Below are 24,266 nucleotides of genomic sequence, written 5' to 3' on the forward strand. Positions count from 1 at the left end.
AACTCTTCTATTCCTTCGTAGCTGTCGTCTCGCTTCACTTACCTTTCTTCCCACCACAATCTGAACACACGCTCTCGCCATGAAACAATACAGTAGAACCCCGGTTATCCGACACCCTATTAACCGATTGCCGGATTATCTGACTGTCATTCGCTCACTCTATTGTTTTTTTTTTTTTTTGCTACAGAAACATATGAAGTACTACTGTACGTCATATTAGTACGTATTTTTTTCTAGAGTGTGTTATTACAAGCCTTTATACTTCCAGCTTGGTCTACTGTTCGAGTTGCCGTATTGTATCTATATACAAATCAAGCTTTCAGGTATAAACTCCCTGTGAAGTTGATTTGAATAATTTGGAGGGAAAATTGTTCCGGGACCGGGCATCGAACCCGGGACCTTTGGTTAAACGTACCAACGCTCTCCCAACTGAGCTACCCGGGAACTCTACCAGACACTGATCCAATTTTTCCCTCTATATCCACAGACCTCAAAGTGGGCTGACAACCGTCAAGCAACCAACATTGAGTGCACACTAACTCTGTGTGACTTAAATTGTGGTTTTCTGTATCTATATAAAATGTATTCCAAGAGTGTAAAAAAACTTGTGATAGGCCTAAATATCGAAAAATGTATATAATTGAGTGCTTTGAATACGAGACTGATGTTATAACTATGTGCAATTTGATAAAAATTAAGGATAAAGTGTATAGAGTATGTAAATCTACAACATGAGACCTCTACTATTCCTATTTTTCCGCTTACAGCCATTACAAGGAGTTTTCTTGCCCCTTAAAAACACGTCCTTGACAACCGAACTTAACTTAGTGAACTTCTGATTCACTACTTAGCGTGTTAAACACAAGACTTCGGAGAAAATTACGAAACTTCAGAATTATTCAGCTCATTTATGAAAATATTTTATGGTACGGATTATCCGATTTTTTCGATTAATCGTTTAGTTCACTCCCTTCATTACCACGGATAATAGACGTTCTACTGTACTAACAATACCATCCCATCGTACTTCCTCATACTCATCCTCTTTCACAATAGCCCTGCCAAGACTCTAGAATTCGTTACCTACTAGCATCAGGGACTGTCGAAATAAAATTGAATTCAAACGCAAACTTACTAGGCACTTGGTCAGTAATTGAGACTCGTTCCGACATGGTTTCTTGTAAATAGTTTTCTTAATCTATCACAAAATATCTCAATATATGGTAATTTCATCACTATAGAATTTTGTTATTCTAGGTTTAATTTGTAATTCAGTAAATACAAAAATATTCTTTGTTCTTAACTTCTATGACAAATTGTCTAGCTTCCATTAATCAGGTAATCTTGTCGTACTTTAATTTTTATTGTAATTGTAATTGTAAATTTAATATTAATTGTAATTTTATTCTTCATATTATATATATTATTTTAATGTACCGAAGTACATATGATATTTCCATGCAGATATTCTGCGTCATCATACGATGTAAGAGTAATGGAACGAAGAAAAATTCTCTCCGGCGCCGGGATTTGAACCCGGGTTTTCAGCTCTACGTGCTGATGCTTTATCCACTAAGCCACACCGGATACCACCCCAGCGTCGGACAGAATCGTCTCAGAGGGAACCCAAGAGTTGGAGCTTAATCTGAGACGATTCTGTCCGACGCCGGGGTGGTATCCGGTGTGGCTTAGTGGATAAAGCATCAGCACGTAGAGCTGAAAACCCGGGTTCAAATCCCGGCGCCGGAGAGAATTTTTCTCCGTTCCATTACTCTTACATCGCTTCATATTATAGTTGTAATCCCCTGGTAGAGGGGCAGAGAAGGCCTGACGGCCTTATCTCTACCAGGTTAAATAAATAAATACTAAATACTAATCTTTGTTCATTACTGTATTTGTTTTGTCATACGCACTCTGTTTATAAGAGAAACAATAGTAAATAATTCTGTTGTACTGTGAAGGGAGAGCATGTGCGTCTAAATCTAAATGAACCGTGTGGCGAAGAGAGGAAACACGCTTCAGCAGAGCTGTGAAGCAATATTGGCCAGAGAAACCCCACGCGCAAGCCATTGCCGGCTGGATGCCCTCATCTACCTCGACTCTTTATTTGCACAGCAGTGTAACATAATTTTCTCCGGATCGTTTCTAGTGTGGTGTGACGTCATTTCCCTGGGGACGATATTGTGTGTACTACGGATTTACGAGGGAAGTCAATTAGCCCTAATACAGGAACCCGGAGAAATGTCAAGAATGACCGAGAGTCCGCCTGTTAAAGTGGAAGCTTTCAAAAGAACTGGGTCACCCGCACAAACGGCATATCTGAGTGGAAACTTTTAGAAAATTAGAACAGTAGTAGTTCGATAAGCTAAGTTAAAGGGATGTACTACTAAGAATTGAAAGTGGAGGCTACGTAGGCTGGAGAAGTGTAGATCGAACCCAGAGGATCTGAATTATCAGTTCCTTCCTTTTATTCTAGGATATTCTAGATCAGTGGTATTCAGTCTATGTCTCAAGGGGTACGCATCCCACTGACTACATTAATTCCTTCTATCCTCTTCGAATCTTTCTCTTTTTTCTTTTCTATTATTCCAGTTTTTAAATGTCATCTCCCATTATTTTATGTTCTTTATTTTTATCCCCTTTTTATCTCATCTTTTCTCTTTCGTCCCGGAATTTGTTTCCCACTACTTTAATTTATTTTCTGCTATTTTATTCTCATTGTTGTCTTCCCATCGTTTATCTTTATTCTTCTACTTTTCTTCTGTTTCTTTTGTTTTTTTTTCTCTACTGTCAACCTGTGGGTCCCTATCACTATGGCATGGCGCGTCCTCAGGTTGCGGATCGAGGAGACGGCCTCCAGATATGGAGGGTAGCTGCGAATATATTGAATAAGCAGTTGTGGACAGTCGATAAGGGGTGGTCCTCCAGTTTGGGGGTTGGGCGAAGGGCTAACAACCCATCACCGTAAAAAAACAGCTTGTTACGAAACCTAACAATAACCTTTGGGGATGCCGAGACGTAGATGGGAAGATAATATTAAAATGGATTTGAGGGAGGCGGGATATGATGATAGAGACTGGATTAATCTTGCTCAGGATAGGGACCAATGGCGGGCTTATGTGAGGGCGGCAATGAACCTCCGGGTTCCTTAAAAGCCAGTAAGTAAGTAAGTACTGTCAACCTGAGCCTTAAGGCAGTAACTCTGCCAAGCAAAGTAAAGCTAGAGCCTACGTATGTAAAAATCCTGATACATTTTATTATACTTGTTGATAATAATTGGAGTTTACATTTTCTCTTTTAAAATATCAACTCTTGTTTTTCCTCGTTTCAATAACATGCATAAATACACACAAAAAATTCATCACAGAATGTTGGATAGTCTTTGAGTTATGAGAGAAACGCTACATCACTGCACAATGAACTGCCATCATTTTGAATTGTGAAAAAATATATTAATAATTATTTTTTTCATATAGCAGAAGGACAATGTTTTGCACATACTAATTTTCATTATTGTACCAGATACAGTAATGAAGGAAAAAAATGTTGAACATTTCCAAAATTTTACTGCTGTAAGCAATACTAACCCCTTAATTCACTTCCTTCTTAGACTACTGTCATTCTGGCATCTTTACATAAATTCCTCCATAAAGGAGACAGTTTCCTTAATATGAAATCGACATGTCTTATTTTTTTATGTAAGATTGCCTTTAACGTTTGCACTATATTCAAGAGACGATGGAAGTGTTTGATGTAAAAAGCGTGACAGCATTATGTAATTAATAAAGCCGTGAGAATTATATTTTTATTTAAATCATATCGAAATACTGTAATAATTCTGTGGTGTTTGGGTAAAGGGAGATAAGTCATAAAAATGAGTTCGGAGATAAATGAAAATTAAACTTGGAACCCTTATTACAAATAATTTTCTACACAAAACACATCAAATGTTAGTATTCTTTGATTTTTGCACACCCACTTGTATAATTTAACTTGTGTGTTCATCTCGGGAACAAAATTCCACCTGGACAAAAAAATTACTTATACCTCTTTACCCGAACACCACAGAATTATAATCATTATTTTTGTTAAACATAAAAACGTTTAGAGAAGTTACAAGCGAGTTTATAACGTTAAGTATTAATCTCGAGGAATTGTCTCTACAATGCTCTGATTTAAAATAATATGAGGAGAATGGTAGAAATTGCATTGTACCCACAGAAAAATGCATCGTACTTTCAATTTACGTGCATTTTTAGGTTAAGAACCAATGTTAGCAATAATTTGTCGTTGGTCCACATATTTCGGTAATAATTTTATTATAAAATATATTCAAATTTCACAGCTATGTACATATGCACAGAATATTTAAAAGCAATCGGAAACAATGTAAAATGAACGTAAACAAGGCTATACTGTGTTATTTGGCAATTATAAAAATAAACTCAGCAGAGATGAAAAATGTCAGCAATTTTACATACCAGTGTATTAGATAAGATAAAGAACTGACATGCTCGTAAATACTTACGAATATCGATTAAGCTGATAAAGTAAGATGTTTTGAAAGATGAAATTAACTTGTGTGGAAAATGAAGAGCAAAGAGAAGCCAGTCACAATGGACGAACTTAGGACGACTCTTCAGTAAACATATTTTTGAGTCGAAACCCGTTTCGAGAAGAAAAAGAAGACTAAGAACAAAGACGATAATTAATGATGATTATGACGATAATAACATCATCATGAAAAAAGGTGAATAGATGGAAATAGGTAGGTAGATAGGTAGGTAGATAGATAGATAGATAGATAGATAGATAGATAGATAGATAGATAGATGGGTGGGTGGGTGGATATGGATATGGATATGGATATGGATATGGATATGGATATGGATATGGATATGGATATGGATATGGATATGGATATGGATATGGATATGGATATGGATATGGATATGGATATGGATATGGATATGGATATGGATATGGATATGGATATGGATATGGATATGGATATGGATATGGATATGGATATGGATATGGATATGGATATGGATATGGATATGGATATGGATATGGATATGGATATGGATATGGATATGGATATGGATATGGATATGGATATGGATATGGATATGGATATGGATATGGATATGGATATGGATATGGATATGGATATGGATATGGATATGGATATGGATATGGATATGGATATGGATATGGATATGGATATGGATATGGATATGGATATGGATATGGATATGGATATGGATATGGATATGGATATGGATATGGATATGGATATGGATATGGATATGGATATGGATATGGATATGGATATGGATATGGATATGGATATGGATATGGATATGGATATGGATATGGATATGGATATGGATATGGATATGGATATGGATATGGATATGGATATGGATATGGATATGGATATGGATATGGATATGGATATGGATATGGATATGGATATGGATATGGATATGGATATGGATATGGATATGGATATGGATATGGATATGGATATGGATATGGATATGGATATGGATATGGATATGGATATGGATATGGATATGGATATGGATATGGATATGGATATGGATATGGATATGGATATGGATATGGATATGGATATGGATATGGATATGGATATGGATATGGATATGGATATGGATATGGATATGGATATGGATATGGATATGGATATGGATATGGATATGGATATGGATATGGATATGGATATGGATATGGATATGGATATGGATATGGATATGGATATGGATATGGATATGGATATGGATATGGATGGATGGATGGATGGATGGATGGATGGATGGATGGATGGATGGATAGATAGATAGATAGATAGATAGATAGATAGATAGATAGATAGATAGATAGATAGATAGATAGATAGATAGATAGATAGATAGATAGATAGATAGATAGATAGATAGAAAGACAGACAGACAGATAGATAGATTTATTTGTCATCAACATTTATATTAGTTATGGTGTACCACAACTTATGTATACGGGTTTCACCATAACTTTCTATTAATATACCTACAATTAGCATGCAATCCCGACAGCCTGTTAAACTAATAACTCATCTACTTTCGCTATTAACCCAACTCCAAACAGTCAATTTCTATAGATGGAAATAGAAAAACATGATGATGATGATGATGATGATGATGATGATGATGATGATGATGATGATGATGATGATGATGATGATGATGATGATGATGATAAAAGTTCGAGAGCGAGTCACGAATTATTCATGATCTAGGTGTATTTTTTATTTCAATGTGGTATATCAAAAGTTTTCACCACAGTAAATAAACGTCGCTTTTCCTCTAGAAGTATCTATGCATGGATATAAATGTTAACAAATGGCCTGCAAGCGTTATTTAAAAAGGTATCGTACGCTTTTTTTTACCTCCATTTCTAATGACAAAGTTCAATAAGACCATGACATGATTCTGATGAACACACGCGTGATTGTCGAAGTGACTTGCAGATCTGTCGTGGGTTTGTATTTGGTATTATTTACAAGACTTGACTTCAATAAAATCTGGGCAAGATCACTCTCGCCACAGTTCACAGAAGAGTATAAACAAGAAAGTAACAACGATTTCATAGAATTCCTATAATTGGGCGTTACTGTTATTAATAAAAGATTTTAGTCAAAATTAGCGTAAGGAGGACAAGGGGAATACAAGGAGGATAAGTGGAATACAAAGAGAACAAGAAACGAAAAGGAGAACAAGAGGAATACAAGCAAAAAAAGAGGGAAGTCAAGGAACAGAAGGAGAACACAGTGAGAACAATGAAAATACTAGAAGAACAAGGATAATACAAGGAGACGAAAAGAAGGGGCTTGCATTTTTTGCGACTATCAATTCCCAACTTACGCCTCATACTTGGTTAATAGAAAGACATAAGTCTACGTCAAAATATGGGATACGTCTCTTATAAAGTTGAAATATGTTGAAAAATTGTATAATTTTAAAGATCCTACTAGTGTTAGTGCTTCGGCATGTGGACGTGAGTCATTAAGTACAAAAAATACTTTATCTACTTTGATTATGTAATGTGAACTTTACATCACTAATAAAAATTTTGTTATAACGAATAACAAAACACATATTAAGTACAAATAATACTTTATCCACTTTGATTATGTAATGTGGATTTTACGTCACTAATAAGCATTTTGTAAACACATTCATTATAAAAACTAGTTAGGTAATGATACTTCTATTACGCAACTATTCAGGTGATGATACTGTTATTACTTAACTGGTTGCGTAATGTATTAAATTAAATTACATGGAATTGATTTTATTTATTACAAACATTAACAACAATATGATCGACACACTTTCTACATTTTTCTTTGAATACCAATCTTCAATTTTTTTTATATTCCACTTCATATCTTATGCAGGATTTTGACTTACTAAACAGTCAATTGCAGAATTTACAGCAATTTCAATATCTGAATCCTCGTTTGAACTAATTTTAACAATGTTTGTTTATTTATCCTAGTACTACCACAGTCTAGTATATACAGTCACGAAGCTCAATACGTAGTAAATATGCAGCCATAGATAGTTGCTAACCACTTACTTACTTACTGGCTTTTAAGGAACCCAGAGGTTCATTGCCGCCATCACATAAGCCCGCCATTGGTCCCTATCCTGAGTAAGATTAATCCAGTCTCTATCATCATATCCCACCTCCCTCAAATCCATTTTAATATTATCTTCCCATCTACGTCTCGGCCTCCCTAAAAGTCTTTTTCCCTCCGGCCTCCCAACTAACACTCTATAGTTGCCAACCACTAGGATCGCTAATATCGACTCATTACAGACAATGCGAAATAGTACCAGCATAGTCTATTGTTTCTAGCACCCTCACAACTCAAGCTTCGTGACTGTATATAGTAGACTGTGGTACTACGTACTGTTTTTTGTTATAAACAAAAAAATATCGTGTTCAAAACTAATAAAATCGCCTTTCGAGGGAAGAAATTATTATTAATAATAATAATAATAATAATAATAATAATAATAATAATAATAATAATAATAATAATAATCGCCTCTCCACAAAAGACATGTTCAAAACTAATAAAAACAATACAATTACTTTTATTTAAAAAAGTAATTTTTTATCGAAGTGGACAAACATTCGATATAGCCTACTTATCGTAACTTCATATCGTAAAAAAGTATTACTTACCATAAAATCATATGTACATATACACCTAAGCTTATATTACCTATATATTTTAGTGAGCAGTCCGAAGACTGGTTGGAACCTCATAAATGACACCAATAAGGCATCAGTCGTGAGGCAACTAAACTAGAAGATATTGGTGTAGGGTGGCCAGTTCACTATTAATCAGACTTGAGATGTATGCAACAATTACTGTTCTTCCTCTGACATTGTCAAGTGAGATGTACTGCCTGATAAATGTGTATCAAGCAGAACCTCAAATGGTCTAAAACACGTTTAACAATATGGAAAATGAAACAGTTAAGAACGAATAGACAGGCGGCTTTAATATCCAAAGGGTTGAGATGGGCGTGGTTGCGGTGTACTCAACGACTGAAGAACGCAGTTCTCACATTGCGTGAAGCCGCGCTCTCAGGGAATGGATGTTATTTCGGTCTCATTATAATAACCTTACTGTCTTAGACCAAAGACCAAAAAATCCCGAACAGGAATGAAAACCATACATATATATCAGCAAGGTTCAATTAGCTCTTCGTACATTCGCAATGTCCACGGAGCTGATGGAATTATATCTGAGTTTGCGGACTCTGTTACGAGACCCAACCGGTTCCCGGGAAGTCGGCAAACAGTGAGACAATGAGAATGCTTTAAATTTACGACAGACAGAGAAGCTTACTGTCTCCATACATGTCGCCACCAGTGGCGGTTATTCAAGTGAAGTACATGAAGGCCACCTTCACCCCTTTTTTCGTGCTTTAATAAAATATATTTTATCAAGAAATTAAAATAAAATGAATTCTTCACTAAACCATATTTTGCTCTATTTTTTAATATCTTGTTCGGCGTAATCCGCTCAGTTAACGTTCACTGCAGCACTTCACACGAACCCCTCACCAGTCAGGCCACGTGGCTAGCAGACCAGCTGAAGGTCCGAATGAGGCTTTCCTTTTCGCCTTCAGTAAACACACCCGGTTGCCATGACAACGAGTTGCTTACTATGAATTACTGGTCCCTTTTGCGAGGCTATTATGAGGGTCTGTGGACCAGGCATTCATCTCCTTTCTCTATTCTTGAAAGACAGAATATCTCTCTCGTCCAAACATTGGATCAGGGTGGCAAACTGTAATATTTTGCAACTAAATAAGAAAACATAAAATATTCTGTAAAGAAGTTAAATATTGTTTAAATTTAGTATATAAAGTATATATTTTGGTATTTTTTAACGTTAGCACCTCTTGAATATTATGTTTTTTTATGGATTTTGAAATAATTTGAGTACCCTGTAATAAAGAAAGTTGGCATAACATTTGAAACTACGTTCTACATTTGACCCGCGCTGACCAATAATTTCGCTTTACGTATTCTTTGTTGTGACAAGTGCAGCGAAGTGTGAAGGTGATACTACGTGTATTAATGCGATGAAAACATGAATCCGTTAAACGATTTAGTGTGTAATCTTTTGGAGACACCGTTCTCTCGTTGATGTGCAGAAGATAAGCAAGATATTTTAAAATACTGCAGAACAACAAGTCACATTAATATAACTATGAAAAAAGTGAAAAGTGGTGGTCGGTCATACAATATTCAGTTTCAAGATTCGTGATATGCCGATTGCAACTGGTTATGTGGGAGTCACTATAACGAGAAGTTATATTGTTGGCCTTGTCTTCTTCTGGGGAACAAGAAACCCGCTTGGAATTCAACTGGATTTTGCGATTTCAGAAATGTCAATCGCGGTCTTCACAGCCATGCAGATTCAGCTGAACACATTAAATGTATTTTGCAATTAAAGGCACTGCAGAAGAACATGAACACCATTGCGGATGCACTAAAGGAAAGTTATAGGTTATACGTAAGTCAATTTAATGAAAACGTACGTTTAAATAGACTGGTAATGCACACCGCAACCGATACGGTATTGTTTCTAAGCAAGCAGGAGTTGGCTTTTCGCTGTCATGATGAGAGTATTTCGTCACAGAACAGGGGGAATTTCAAAGAATTATTGGCTCTCATTTCATTGGCCCTATGAAAATTAGAAATCACTATGAAAAAATTAGGCCTGTTCTTTCTGGGAAATCTAAAACGATTCAAAATGAAATAATTGATTGTATTTCTGAATGCATCAATGAACTTGTAAGAGATGAAATTACTAATGCCCCTTTCTTTTCCGTTCAAGTGTAAGTTTTCTGTTCAACAGAATACTGCTTTGATTTAATCGTAGCTGCTTGATTTTACTGGAGAGGTATGCTTATATTGGAAGTTGCATGTTCCGAAGTTGATTTAAAATATGAATACAGTTTACGGTTATGATTGTGATTTTGCATTTTGTTATGGGTCCTATTTCTTGTGTACTCTTTTAATTTGATGTGTTGTATAAAATGTGTTAAATTTTGTCTTTTTTATGTCATGTGGACTTGTGGTTGTTTTATTATGTTGTGGTATGTATTGTGTGGAAGTTTTGTTGGGACAGTGAATTCTTCGGGATTAAGGGGACGTAGCTTCCGAAAATGTTGAAAATTTGTTTATTTTATATGCTGTGCTTTTCATAAAACTTAAGAAAATGGTGAATATATTACATTAATTCAATATGCCCATCGTATAGGTTACAAAAGCATTCGCGACGTCACGGGTATATAACGATTCCAGGAAATTACCTAGAATTCTATTGACCTTCACCTAATTTATCCGGCACGAGCCGCCACTGGTCGCCACAAGCGCCATGTTCATCCGTGAGGACATTCATTAATCACAATGGCAAGCATGCTCTGTTGCCAAATTTAATTCCTTGGTTTTCCCAACATTTCACTTGCTTCTGTCTTTGCCTTTCAATGTGAGCTTATTTCTCTGAAGTCCAAGAGACAATGCTCCACGAACTTTTTAGCTTATTGTAGGCTAAGTAATTATTTACGTCGTTCCATATAATCTTATCAAATAAGTTATTTGTGCAGAGTTTTGTATAATTTGTAACCTTCATGAAACGCATAACTGAAAACTGTAGTTAATTTTTTCTTTATTTTTTAATACCAGAAACAACTCTAATTTTATGATTGACATAATGTAGGCCTATGGAAGTTAACATAAATTATTATTATTATTATTATTATTATTATTATTATTATTATTATTATATCAACCCCCCCAGGAAGATGATGATAATGATAATAATAATAATAATAATAATAATAATAATAATAATAATAATAATAGATACAAAAACACTACAAATTTATAAAGTATTTACAGGATATTGAAAGACTTCTAAAGCTCTGGTGCCAATACGTTTGCTATTTACACAAAACTGTTCAAAGTTGCAACAGACTTTTAAACTTCTGTTGAAGAAGGAAATTTCAACTTTCAACATAAATCATTGTGCAAGATTTTGCACTTGTTTTTTTCTTCCTGGCTGGACCCTCCGCAGATACAGTACCTACTTTCTCTCAAAGCACATGTTGCAATAACTTCCAAATTACTGACCGGGATTGGAATTCACGTCATTTTACCATGAATTGCGTCGCTTTCAAAATGTCTACGTCAAGAAAAAAATATTTCGTTCTTAACGCACGATTGTAAGTGTACAGACCTATTCTATTTGAATTTTAATATCGCGAGGATAATGCGATTCTCAGCCCGATTGCAAACTCGTGGCACCAAACTGCGCGAGCTTCTTTCTGAGGCGAGAGGAGTGGGGGTTTCTGTGTGTGCGGCCGTTTCCAAGCGACTCCTTACTCATAGAGAGTACTGTTCAAACCCCACCCCTCACCCATCAAGACTCTTGGACGAATCCATGTTAAGTGGATGCCAATTCGTCTTTCGTGCAGGTGCCACGAGTTTGAGAACGGGCTATATATGTCTTAGGTGGTAGCAGTTGTGACTGTTTACGTTTACCCTATGGGACAGAGTTTGAGTTCCGGCGAGGAAGAAAACATATATGCCACCCTTTCGTTAAGACTCCGATTGTCTTCTTTGTCTTTAATTCTATACTGTTTTAAGCAGTCGAACTTTTAATCGGTTATTGAGCGACGTTTTATCAAGTGTGCGGTTACCTAGCGTGGATGGAATTGGTAATAGAGAAGTGATATAGTCCGACCATCGGATCTGTGCCCCCGTAAGATATGCGAACTGAACCTTAATTCCTTTTCAGCCTCGGCAATTCATTTCTCCTCCTGTATTCCTATTTCTCTCTTTTCTATCCCTCTCTCTTTCTCTCTCCCACTATTCACAATTTTGAGCCTTCTTGCGGGACAATTTATTTGCACTTGCAGTCCAGTGTTGTCAACTCAACATGAATACTGTAGCACGGAGTGGTGAAAGAAATATTATTAAGCAAGTAATAGCATTTTGCATAAGTCAATCAGCGTCATTAGACCTACTTAAATTAAATTATAAGTAATAATTAACCTTACAGTATTATAAGCAATATTCAAGAGACATAATACTGTTTGACGGAAGTTTGGCAATATCCTTATTCGGCAAGGTTCGTGGCCTGCTGTTTGGCGTAGTGGGAGAGAAACGGGTGGAATGGGGTGAGTAGGGGCGTTAACTTTTCCAAGAACGACGACAGCGCTGAAGGGGCATAGATTCGATGGTCCGACAAAATCTGGTGAGACTACATCGAGAATTTATCCACCGTTGTGGAGTAGCGGTTAGCATGTTTGACAGTGAAACGAGCAGGCTCGGGTTGAAATCCTGGTTGAGACAAGTTACCAGATTGGGGTTTCTTCCGAGGTTGTCCCTCAACCAACTGAAGCAGAATTTTTTGCTCCGTAACTTTCGGTGTTGGACCTCGGACTCATATCGCCATCATTTGTTCACATGTCATTGTCAACATTTCCATAGCCCGGGTTTAAGTTCACGACGCAACGTGCTGAATACGTACAAGAGCGCGACAAAATAAATATTCACAGAACGCAAGTGATAAGCACAGTAAACCTCAGGCTGCGATGCAAGCCTTTGGGCCCCTCCTCCGTAAGGGACAAAAATTGTCCCAGAGCTGCCTATGATATCACATGACATCCACCTTACATTTGGGAATACAGTCAAGTAGATGATTAGCCCAAACATGATTCGAACTCACCCCAACAGAAGCTTCGGAGCACGAGTCTCGCTCGTTATCGTTTATTCCTAGACGACGCACGCCAGACTTCGTGTTGGTAATATAACGAAACAATCCGGCTATTTATAAATTTTTCTTTAAGAATAATCTTCCTCACAAGTGTAGGTCTGCAATGGTCAAAGAACCCAACATTTAAAAGTGCTTATAACGGGTGGGCAAAATAAAACTGGCCCGTAGAAAAAAAATATATATATATGAAATTTATGAATTTATATGTATAAGACTGACGCTGAAATGATCCTGACAGTGCAGGAAACCGTGATTTCAATGCAACAATGGGTTCCTGTCACATGTCCGCGCATGCGCATCTCCCGCATGCTCAGTCCCGAGCAATGTAAATGTAAATATTACAGGTTTTCCGAGTCAGTTTTATTTTGCCCACTCTGTAGCATATGATAGAATGAGATTATGCTTTCTGTAGTGTATTTGCCACTACTGGAGGACATCAAAATTCCCATTCTAATAGTTAATATTTTATTTATGAGTTTAATCCATACATGTTCTAAAATTTTACCATTACTAGCCTTCTATCTAGGCGGTCCGGATTCGATCCCCGGTCCTATCGCGATGGAATCTATGATGAACAAAGCAGACGGTGCAGAGGGTTTTTTTTCTCGCGCTACTGTTTTTCGCTTTTATTCCACCATTACATTCATTTAATCTGTTTCTACGAATTTCCGATGTTAATATAGAAAGAACTTAGGTCTCCAAGCCTGCAGTTTCCTCAGATGTTGGGACCTTGCTCTGTAGTGGCCCACTAGTCAGCATCGCATTCACGAATGTCGCTCAGATTACCCATCGGACTTGGACAATCGTAGAATAAGTAATACAGGGCGCACAATGGACAATTGAGTACCTATACTTACCGCAATGAAAGAATCGACTTCTGACGTTTCTACTGAAGCACGTGGAAAGTAAGGGCGAGAGCGCGACATTGCAGCTATACTAAAAGCCAGGTTATGAACCGACTAAACAGGAAGTAGTTGGCAGGGCGAGAGGAAAGTGCGGGTTAGAGGGGTAGCCTGTGCAGCGATGACACGTTGAGTATGGCGGGGCGGAGGGGGAAAGGAGAACAGAGCTTTTCATTAGACCTCACGTGAAAATGTCGTCTGCTAACGAAAATCTGGCAACGGAATCACGGAGACAGTGTAGCCAAACTTCCCAGTCCATTTGCAGTACCACGTGCATTACGAGTCGCATTTCGTACCAGCGTCATTAGCTCGTGCTTTCTTAAAAACAGTAATTTTAATTACTAATATTGTTGATAGTGTTATCGAGAACTATATACAGTAGTTATTTTAAACATATCGGTGACAAATGCTGATCATGCTTTGAATCTCGCGCCACTATGTGGCAACAGAACGTTGCTTCCGGTTTAGTCCGTTCATAACCTGGCTTTTAGTATAGTAGCATTTCTCCCTCCCCTCAAACCGGAGGCAGACAGCAGGTAGAGATTTTGTGTTCAATATTGATAATCATGAAAATGTTTCCAATACTACTATCGGTATACGGCAACGACGACTTCACTTGTTTTGTAGCGCAGAAAAGGCGATTTGCGAATACAATTTCTATTGACTGACCCAAGAGAGTAACGGGCAGAAGAGAGTTCAAAAATAGACGTTAACGGAACTGTCAGAAAGTCGGTTCTTTCCTTGCGACTAGGGTAAGTGCATAGATCCGTCTCGGGTCTGGCCTTCGAAAGATCAAGCCTAGACTAGCCTATAACCATATTACTCAACTTAACGTTCGTAGTAATGCAAGCTAAGTTACAGTGCAGTACCACACAAACGTTCATGGATAAACAAAACAAAACCAGATACTTAACTCCAAAGACATTGATTACACTACCGAAAACACTTCGTCTCCAAACGACATTGACTGAAGACTCCACCGAGAGTTTACTGATGGAATAAAACTATTTGGAGGCCACCGGCGTAGCTCAGAGATAACGAGACTGCGCTCAGGTGTGAGTTCGAATCCCGCTTGGGCTGATTGTCTGATTGGGTTCTTTCCGGAGATTTCCCCAAATGTACCATTTTGCTATCACTAATTCCATTGACGCTACATAACTTCGCAGATAATACAGCGTTGTTAAATAAGCGATTAAAAACTAACATGTGCTCATAAATTCGATTGTTCTTGCACTTGCAGAGGTTATTTTCAAGAAGATAAATACGGAATTGTAACGAAGGTTGGACCTGATCCAAGCATTTACATACAACTACAAGGAATCTGTCATTCAATCAACGTCTGCAATGGCCCCTCGCATTCTAAACACCAGTGAACAATGGAAAAACAGCAGTTCGTTAATGTGGCCAATCCTATCTGTAACGAGCTATCACAAGGGATAATAATAATAATGATAATAATCATTACTGTCTATCTTCCCGACAGTTGTAAGTATTCTGAACTAGTTGTGAGTATTCCGAACTATAGTCCCGTCGCTCTAATTTCCGGCAGCCAATCGCGTTGCAGGTTGGCTACATTTAAACGTGTGAGTCTTGTGATTCGCTGATGAAGACGTTATTCATTTCTTAAGGCTCGATAAATATTTAATATAATCGCCCGCCATTTTGGCTCATTCGTTGGCGTTCGCAGAAAGCACACGAAGACGTTATTTGCCGCTCAATTATTTACTCAATTACAGTGTGTTTGATTTATTATCATAGGAGCTACGACATGATAATGTTTAACGGTGTGGCAAATAGATTCCTCGTATGGTAGCTCGGCAACGAAAGAACAAAAATGGCGAACGATACTACCTCATCATCATCAGTAGCTCTACAACTCATTGCTGAGTCTTGGCTTCCTCAAGGACTCGTCTCCAGCCATCGCGATCCAAAGCTACCATCCTCCAATATCTCACTCCAAGAGCTCTCGCATCACCATCCACTCCATCAATCCATCTCGATCTCGGCCTTCCTTACCTTCTTGTCCCATCCGGCTGTGTTAGCATTACTCTCTTTGGGATCTCTCCCTCTTCCTTCCTTATCAGGTGTCCTGCCCATCTTAGCCTGGTTAACATTATGTATTTAGAGACTTCCACATCTTCGTAAAGAGAATACAATTCTTGGTTATACCTTTTCCTCCACACACCCCTGTCGCACACTGGGCCATACACTCTGCGCAATATTTTTCTTTCAAAACACTGGAGAATTTGTTCATTATCTTTGTTCATAGAACGATACTACCTACCTAGACTTTATAGAGCCTTCACTTCCTAAGACGTGAGCAAAGAGGAGGAGTCACGGCGGGAATAACAGCGTCGCGACTATAACTCTGAACATTCAGTAGTACCAGTACTTACTGGACACTTGGCCGGCACAGTGCAAGACAATAGGTGAGAAATGCAATGCAAAGGGGGAAACACAATTCCAACGAGACGGAAATAGATACCTACTTCCAGGGTGCGAATTAAGATTTCTGATTGGGGGGGGGGGGATAGAATCCTAGATAGAGAATACCATACATAAAATTATTATTGTCCTCATTCGATACGACTCAACGCTTGGTCGCACTGAGTTGCTTGTCTTGCATCTTGATCATAATAATAATAATAATAATAATAATAATAATAATAATAATAATAATAATAATGTATTCCCGTCATGTGCCATGAAGGCACTTGGGGGGCGTGGAGGTAGAGCCCCATGCTTTCCGTGACCTCGGCACTAGAATGAGGTGGTGTGGTCGGCACCACGCTCTGACCGCCTTTTACCCCAGGGGAAAGACCCGGTACTCAATTTCATAGGAGGCTGAGTGAACCTTGGGGCCGTTCTGAAAGTTTGGCAACGAGAAAAAATCCTGTCACCACCTGGGATCGAACCCAGGACCTTTCAGTCCATAGCCAGCTGCTCTACCAACTGAGCTATCCGGCCGCCCCCAATAATAATAATAATAATAATAATAATAATAATAATAATAATAATAATAATAATAATAATATCCATGAGCAGGCTTAAGCTAAGATGTGTAATTCCTAAGTTATTGATTGTTGTCATCTTGCTGGTGATGATAATTAACGCTAGAACATCACATTTAAGAAATCGTCAATTGTTATATTATAAAAAAACCAAACACTTCAGCACATAAAAATTCACCAGTGTTAAAAATGTGTTCAAATTTCAATGAAATATGTAAAACATGGGATCTAGATTTCTGCATTTCTTACATGGAATACAAACATTTTCTTATTAATACACTGAAGGTAGTTGATTTTATATAATATTGCTATTTGTTACTCTGTAATTTGCCAATTATAGCTACATTTTACATTTTTGGCTATGATATCTATATTTAACTATTTTTCATTTATTTTATTTTGTATTTTTCATTTATACCTATATCTGTACCTCTTATTTAGGTAGTATCTATTTTTCTGTTCTTTTTTTTTTCTTTCCTTTTCTCATTTTCCATTTTAATTTGTATTTACACTTGTATCTCTTTCATCTCTTTTTTCATGTTATCTATGTTTTTTTTGTAACCGAATATCTGTACTGTCTATTGTAATTGGGGCTTTGCCCTGTTAGAGGCATAAAATAAATAAATAAAAATAAATAAATAATACATCAATATTACTTTCTTTGCTTACTTTATACTTTATAAAGTACCTATACTCGTATTAAAACAATTATATTTTGTGAGTGTGGATAGAAGTTATCCCTGGCAGGGATGTTAATACGAATTATGAGAGGGGGATAACTTTCCAACAAGGGGGAAAACCCTTCCATCCCCCTTTAATTCGCATCCTGCCTACTCCTCTGCCAGGATTCATTCCTTAAGAACACTTTCAAGGGCGCTTCGACACCTTGGAAGGGCCGTTGGAATGGATCCTGTGTTGCTTAATCACCTTGGCGGTATGAACTTGGGGGAGTAGGGGGGGCCCCCACTGAGTGAGCGGGTGAGGGGTCACATGCGGCCGGTGGGCTGGTACACCTCATCCTCATTCATCCCATAAATTCAGGTGCACAGTATGGCCGATGTGCAAAGGATTGTCCCTAACCCGTTACCTAAGCTATAGCCACGTTAAAGCTTAAAACGTAATACATGAAACATAATATTTAATGCATTAACATAACAAAAACAAAGCAAAAAACATAATTAACTTTCACTGTTTCTAATTAAACAATTTTGATCGATGATCGTCGATAAAGTTAAATGTTAAATACAGCGTAACGAGCCAAGGACATGCTTATCAATGACAGTTACGTTATTCTTATGGGAAAGCGGATATACACCGTGTTCCGCTTATAAGTATAACAAAAGAAATAGCTATAACTTCTGAATTAATACAAGTATATAGTTGAAACCAACTGCTACAAAGAATGAAAACTGGGAATTTTTGTTACCTTATGTTCCATAAACCTCAACATGGCTTCCATTGGTGGCACGGGAAATATCCAACCGGTATTCAACCTCGACCCAAGTGTTATGAAGCATCTGTGGTGTAACATTGTTGACAGCTGCATAAATTCTTTCTTGTAAGTCTGCCAAATCACGTACTGGCGTCCTGTAGACCTGGTCCTTAACAAACCCCCACAGGAAAAAATCAGGTGGTGTTAGATCTGGTGATCTGGCAGGCCATGTGATGTACGGTGATCCTCTTCCGATCCATCTTGCAGGGAATTGTTCGTCTAAGAATGTGCGAACCATGTTGGCAAAGTGTGGTGGAGCCCCATCTTGCTGGAAAATTGCTCCATCTGGGAGTTGTGGCACAGCATACAGTTGCAACATATCCAGGTACGTGTTTGCAGTGACTGTCTTTTCAGCAAAGAAATAGGGACCAATGATTCTGTCACGCATGATCCCACACCAAACATTCCATTTAGGGGAATCCCGTTGGTGTTCAATTACGACACTTGGATTTTCCGACCCCCAGATGCGACAATTGTGTCGGTTTACTTTTCCACTGACGTGGAAGGTTGCCTCATCTGAGAAACAGACTCGAGTTAGAAATGTGCAAGATGGGGCTCCACCACACTTTGCCAACATGGTTCGCACATTCTTAGACGAACAATTCCCTGCAAGATGGATCGGAAGAGGATCACCGTACATCACATGGCCTGCCAGATCACCAGATCTAACACCACCTGATTTTTTCCTGTGGGGGTTTGTTAAGGACCAGGTCTACAGGACGCCAGTACGTGATTTGGCAGACTTACAAGAAAGAATTTATGCTGCTGTCAACAATGTTACACCACAGATGCTTCATAACACTTGGGTCGAGGTTGAATACCGGTTGGATATTTCCCGTGCCACCAATGGAAGCCATGTTGAGGTTTATGGAACATAAGGTAACAAAAATTCCCAGTTTTCATTCTTTGTAGCAGTTGGTTTCAACTATATACTTGTATTAATTCAGAAGTTATAGCTATTTCTTTTGTTATACTTATAAGCGGAACACGGTGTATAATATGTATTATGTTGTACAAGTCAATTGATTGATCGCATACAATTACAGAATAACACTGACTCATCTTTATTCGGTGTCACATTGAAGTTTAATACTGATTCCTATCGTCTCACGATATTGTATTAGCCTAAGTCAAGTTTTCATTTAGAGTTTATTCTGCTATGCAATACAAAAATCACATAACCTCGCTAATCCGAACTAACTGGGATTCAAACATGTTTGGAATATCCCAAATTATATTTCTCAATGTATTACTTCATGTTTATATCCCCTTCATTATTTTTTTTTTCGTCGACCTGGTTGGCGAGTTGGTATAGCGCTGGCCTTCTATGCCCAAGGTTGCGGGTTCAATCCCGGGACAGGTCGATGGCATTTAAGTGTGCTTAAGTGCGACAGGCTCATGTCAGTAGATTTACTGGCATGTAAAAGAACTCCTGCGGGACAAAATTCCGGCACATCCGGCGACGCTGATATAACCTCTGCAGTTGCGAGCGTCGTTAAATAAAACATAACATTTTTTTTATTTTTTTTTTTTTTTTCACGCATAAACAGGTTTGCAAAGCTCAAGCAACGTCCTCTTTTCTCTATTTTCCTACCTTCTTCTCCTAACCAACGAATGACCGCAATTTTGCGTTACCCCCCCATCCCCCTTCAGACTAACAGAAATTTCGGACTACTGTGGTTCGGACTGTTGAGGTTCTACTATATTATGCAAATATTGGTAATGTTGTAAGAAAGCGATTAACTTATACAGTGGCGGCTCGTGGGTATTGAATTAAGGGGGGCTGCATACAAAAATAAACCAAGCAACTTACTTTATTTAAAGACTAGTTCCATGCGCCTTACCTTGTAAGTTGTGTTTAAATGAGACAGGCTCATGTTAGTAGATTTAATGGCATTTAAAAGAATCCTGCGGACAAAATTCCGGCACACCGGCGACGCTGATATAACCCCTGCTGTTGCGAGTGCCTTTAAATAAACCATAATTTAATTTTTATATGCAGATTTGAACCTTAGAAATATCTAACTGGCGATGTTGTAGTTGATGAAAAAAATAAGAGCCAGAAATTGAATTCAGGATATTCAAGAGTACGCACCAGGGCGCTTGTCTCATTTATTGTGATGTGAGATGTTTCAGATTCCATTATGGTTTGAAAACATTCTAGCAATGGCTCCTTCTTCTCATGAACAACATTTACTGTTCTTATTTTAAATCCATCTTGTTGCCCCAGCTGATGGAATTGTCTTTGAAACACATTAATCTAATACAGAACTGTGTGCAGATCGAGAGAAGAGAGCAGGGATACTGGATAAATCAGAAAAAAATATGCGAGCCTTTGTATTTTGTTTAGCGGCTCTTTCCATTATGAGATTCAACTGATGGGCACTTAATTTCACATTTCTCCTGAATTGTTAAGGTACTGAACTGAATAGACTGTAAATATTGCACAGAATTAAACATTGTTGCACTTGTTATACTCACAATATTAAAGAAAATGTATTTAAAACTGCGCGCTACTGACAAACTGCGGCCAATTTTGCAGCGCCTGGAAACTCTGGATTCACCTATAAAACGTCTTTGGGATTCACGGCCAGAGGCAGCAGGGAGGAGGGGTAAAACTAACGCGCAAAGCATCCGAGACGAGACTGGCAGCTCCAGGGGAGGAAGTGGCTTCACCCTATAGGCCTTGTCTCTGGTTTCGCTCTGGCAGCACCATGGGAGGAAGTGACTTCACTAACGATTGCGTGTATGTCATTGAGAGCGAATTTTTTTTTTTTAAATTCGAGCCGCTAAATAGAGACTGTATAATAAATGTATTTCACAACATAAAACGAGACGAGAGCCACAAATGTTTGGGGGTGCTGCAGCTCCGCAGCCCCTCTTCGAAAGCCGCCCCTGAACTTATACGTTGAAAAATTTAAACAAGTGAACAAGCAAGATTCCTCGAATGACGATTTGAAAGATACTTAGTTGAAATAACATGAAATATCTGCAGTGAAATGAAAATAATGCAATAGAAATGTTAAGTAACACTGAACAGATCGTGTACTGAAGTTTAGTGTGGAGTGCATGTTGAGAAATAGTTATTCTGAATAAAATACTAGAATAAAATTTGTAATAACTGCCATAATTTCTCTTCGCGCTGTACAATATTAAGTTAAACTACTATGAATTTCTTAAAATGTAGCGAAATATTTTCTCTCTCTTTTTCTTAGATCTATTTCTTTGTAACCCGTTCTTGCCGAGATTATCAAAACGATAAATTAATGACTATTTTAAAGTTTAATGGATCAAGCAGTAACACCAAGCTGTTAATCTAAATTCCAAAATACCTAACCTTGATTAAATACTTAGAAGGTCGAAATACAACAGTGTTCATAAGTTAAGATTTAAAATAATGGAGATAATTATTACAGTTGTCTGAACACTATTTATTGATGAAATAATAAAATAAATAAAATTGGTTAGAAACCATACATGTTTCGGGGGTTGTGCTCCCCCATCATCAGTGGTACGACTGCGGTGTAGATACGACACGCGGTAGAACATCTACACCGTAGTCGTGGTACAACCACTGATGATGGGGGAGCACAACCCTCGAAACGTATGGTTTCTAACCAATTTTATTTATTTTATTATTTCATCAATAAATAGTGTTCAGACAACTGTAATAATTATCTCCATTATTTTAAATTTTAAATACCTAACCTTCTCTAATCACCATTAGTATTAGGATTTCGATACAGAAAGAAAAATGTTTGTTTTTACCAACAATTGCCAATATTTAGAATAACAAATCCTTTAAACTTTTGCTGACAAGTTGCTTAAATTTGGCATGTTTTCAAAGAAATTATGGAGCTAACATTCTCAACACCAATGACTAGATTCAGTAATTAACTTAGTCCACCGCTGTGGAGTAACAGTTAACACGTCTGACAGTGAAACGAGCGGCCCCGGGTCCAAATCCAAACTAGATCCATATTTAGAATAACAAATCCTTTAACTTTTTGCTGACAAGTTGCTTAAATTTGACAGATGCGTTCAAAGATTTTATGGAGCTAACGTTCTCAACACCAATGACTAGATTAAGTAATTAACTTAGTCCACCGCTGTGGAGAAACAGTTAACACGTCTGACAGTGAAACGAGCGGCCCCGGGTCCAAATCCAAACTAGATCCATATTTAGAATAACAAATCCTTTAATTTTTGCTGACAAGTTGCTTAAATTTGACAAATGCTTTCAAAGAAATTATGGAGCTACCGTTCTCAACACCAATGACTAGATTAAGTAATTAACTTAGTCCACCGCTGTGGAGAAACAGTTAACACGTCTGACAGTGAAACGAGCGGCCCCGGGTCCAAATCCAAACTAGATCCATATTTAGAATAACAAATCCTTTAACTTTTTGCTGACAAGTTGCTTAAATTTGACAGATGCGTTCAAAGAAATTATGGAGCTAACGTTCTCAACACCAATAACTAGATTAAGTAATTAACTTAGTCCACAGCTGTGGAGAAACAGTTAACACGTCTGACAGTGAAACGAGCGGCCCCGGGTCCAAATCCTGGTCCAAATCCAAACTAGATCCAAGTTATCTACTTGGGGTCTTTCCGGGGTCTTACCTCAACCAATTGAAGCAGAATTGCTGGGTAACTTTTGGCGTTGGACCTCGGACTCATTTCGCCATCATTAATTCACATATCATCATAATCATTATTATCATCATCCATACCATAGCCCGAATTCAGTACACGGTGCGAGGTGCTGTACTTGTACATACTCAGAAACAAAATTCAGGTGGTCCAAATTTTGTTTCTGGGCCTGTACAAGAGCGCGGCTTCCTCCTCAACATATATATGTAATATTTGTTGTGGACAAGGTAGAGTTGAAAGTTGGTTTATAGCGCCACATTGACAGTGATGAAGGTGTGTAATATTCGTTCAGTGGCCGGTAGATACTCTACCTTGTCCACAACAATTATTACAGTATTTTAAATATTGTGCATGTAAGTTATCGGCTAATTTACCAAGTGATGTTCCCAAAACTTTCCTCCCTCCCATCTTAAATTCCTCGATACGCCACTGCCTCTTAAATTCTTCGATACGCCACTGCCTCTAGTTTACTTTCTTGGCAGGTTATCAACATGCATGTTATAGTTGTAGGTATACTTTTTCTGTTTTCATAACTCTCGACTCCCTTTTATATGTTTATTATCGGATTATACTGTATCTATTTGGCTTAGGTCATAATGGTGTTTTATTCTCAATAAATTCATCTATGATGTTATGTTCCTTTTAGTATAACAAACACTGGCAAGACAAAAAAAAAACTCTTATCGACTTATCCCAATAAACAAACGCACATGGCTTTTCTCTGAAATGGATCGCGAATGGATGAGGTTATGACAGACATGCCTTGTGCAAACATTACGCAAACACACACGTGCAGTCGAATTTATGGTTCATTTATGACACATGAG

At 37.7% G+C, this 24,266-nt stretch overlaps 1 protein-coding gene across 2 annotated transcripts in view; it reads right to left on the reverse strand.

Moving 5' to 3' along the window:
• Positions 1 to 24,266, reverse strand: part of LOC138712477 (growth factor receptor-bound protein 14-like) — a 428,407-nt gene that overhangs the window by 402,891 nt on the left and 1,250 nt on the right. The window lies entirely within an intron of this gene.

The sequence above is a fragment of the Periplaneta americana genome, chromosome 13 (genome assembly GCF_040183065.1).
Source record: "Periplaneta americana isolate PAMFEO1 chromosome 13, P.americana_PAMFEO1_priV1, whole genome shotgun sequence".
Classification (NCBI taxonomy): Eukaryota; Metazoa; Arthropoda; class Insecta; order Blattodea; family Blattidae; genus Periplaneta; species Periplaneta americana.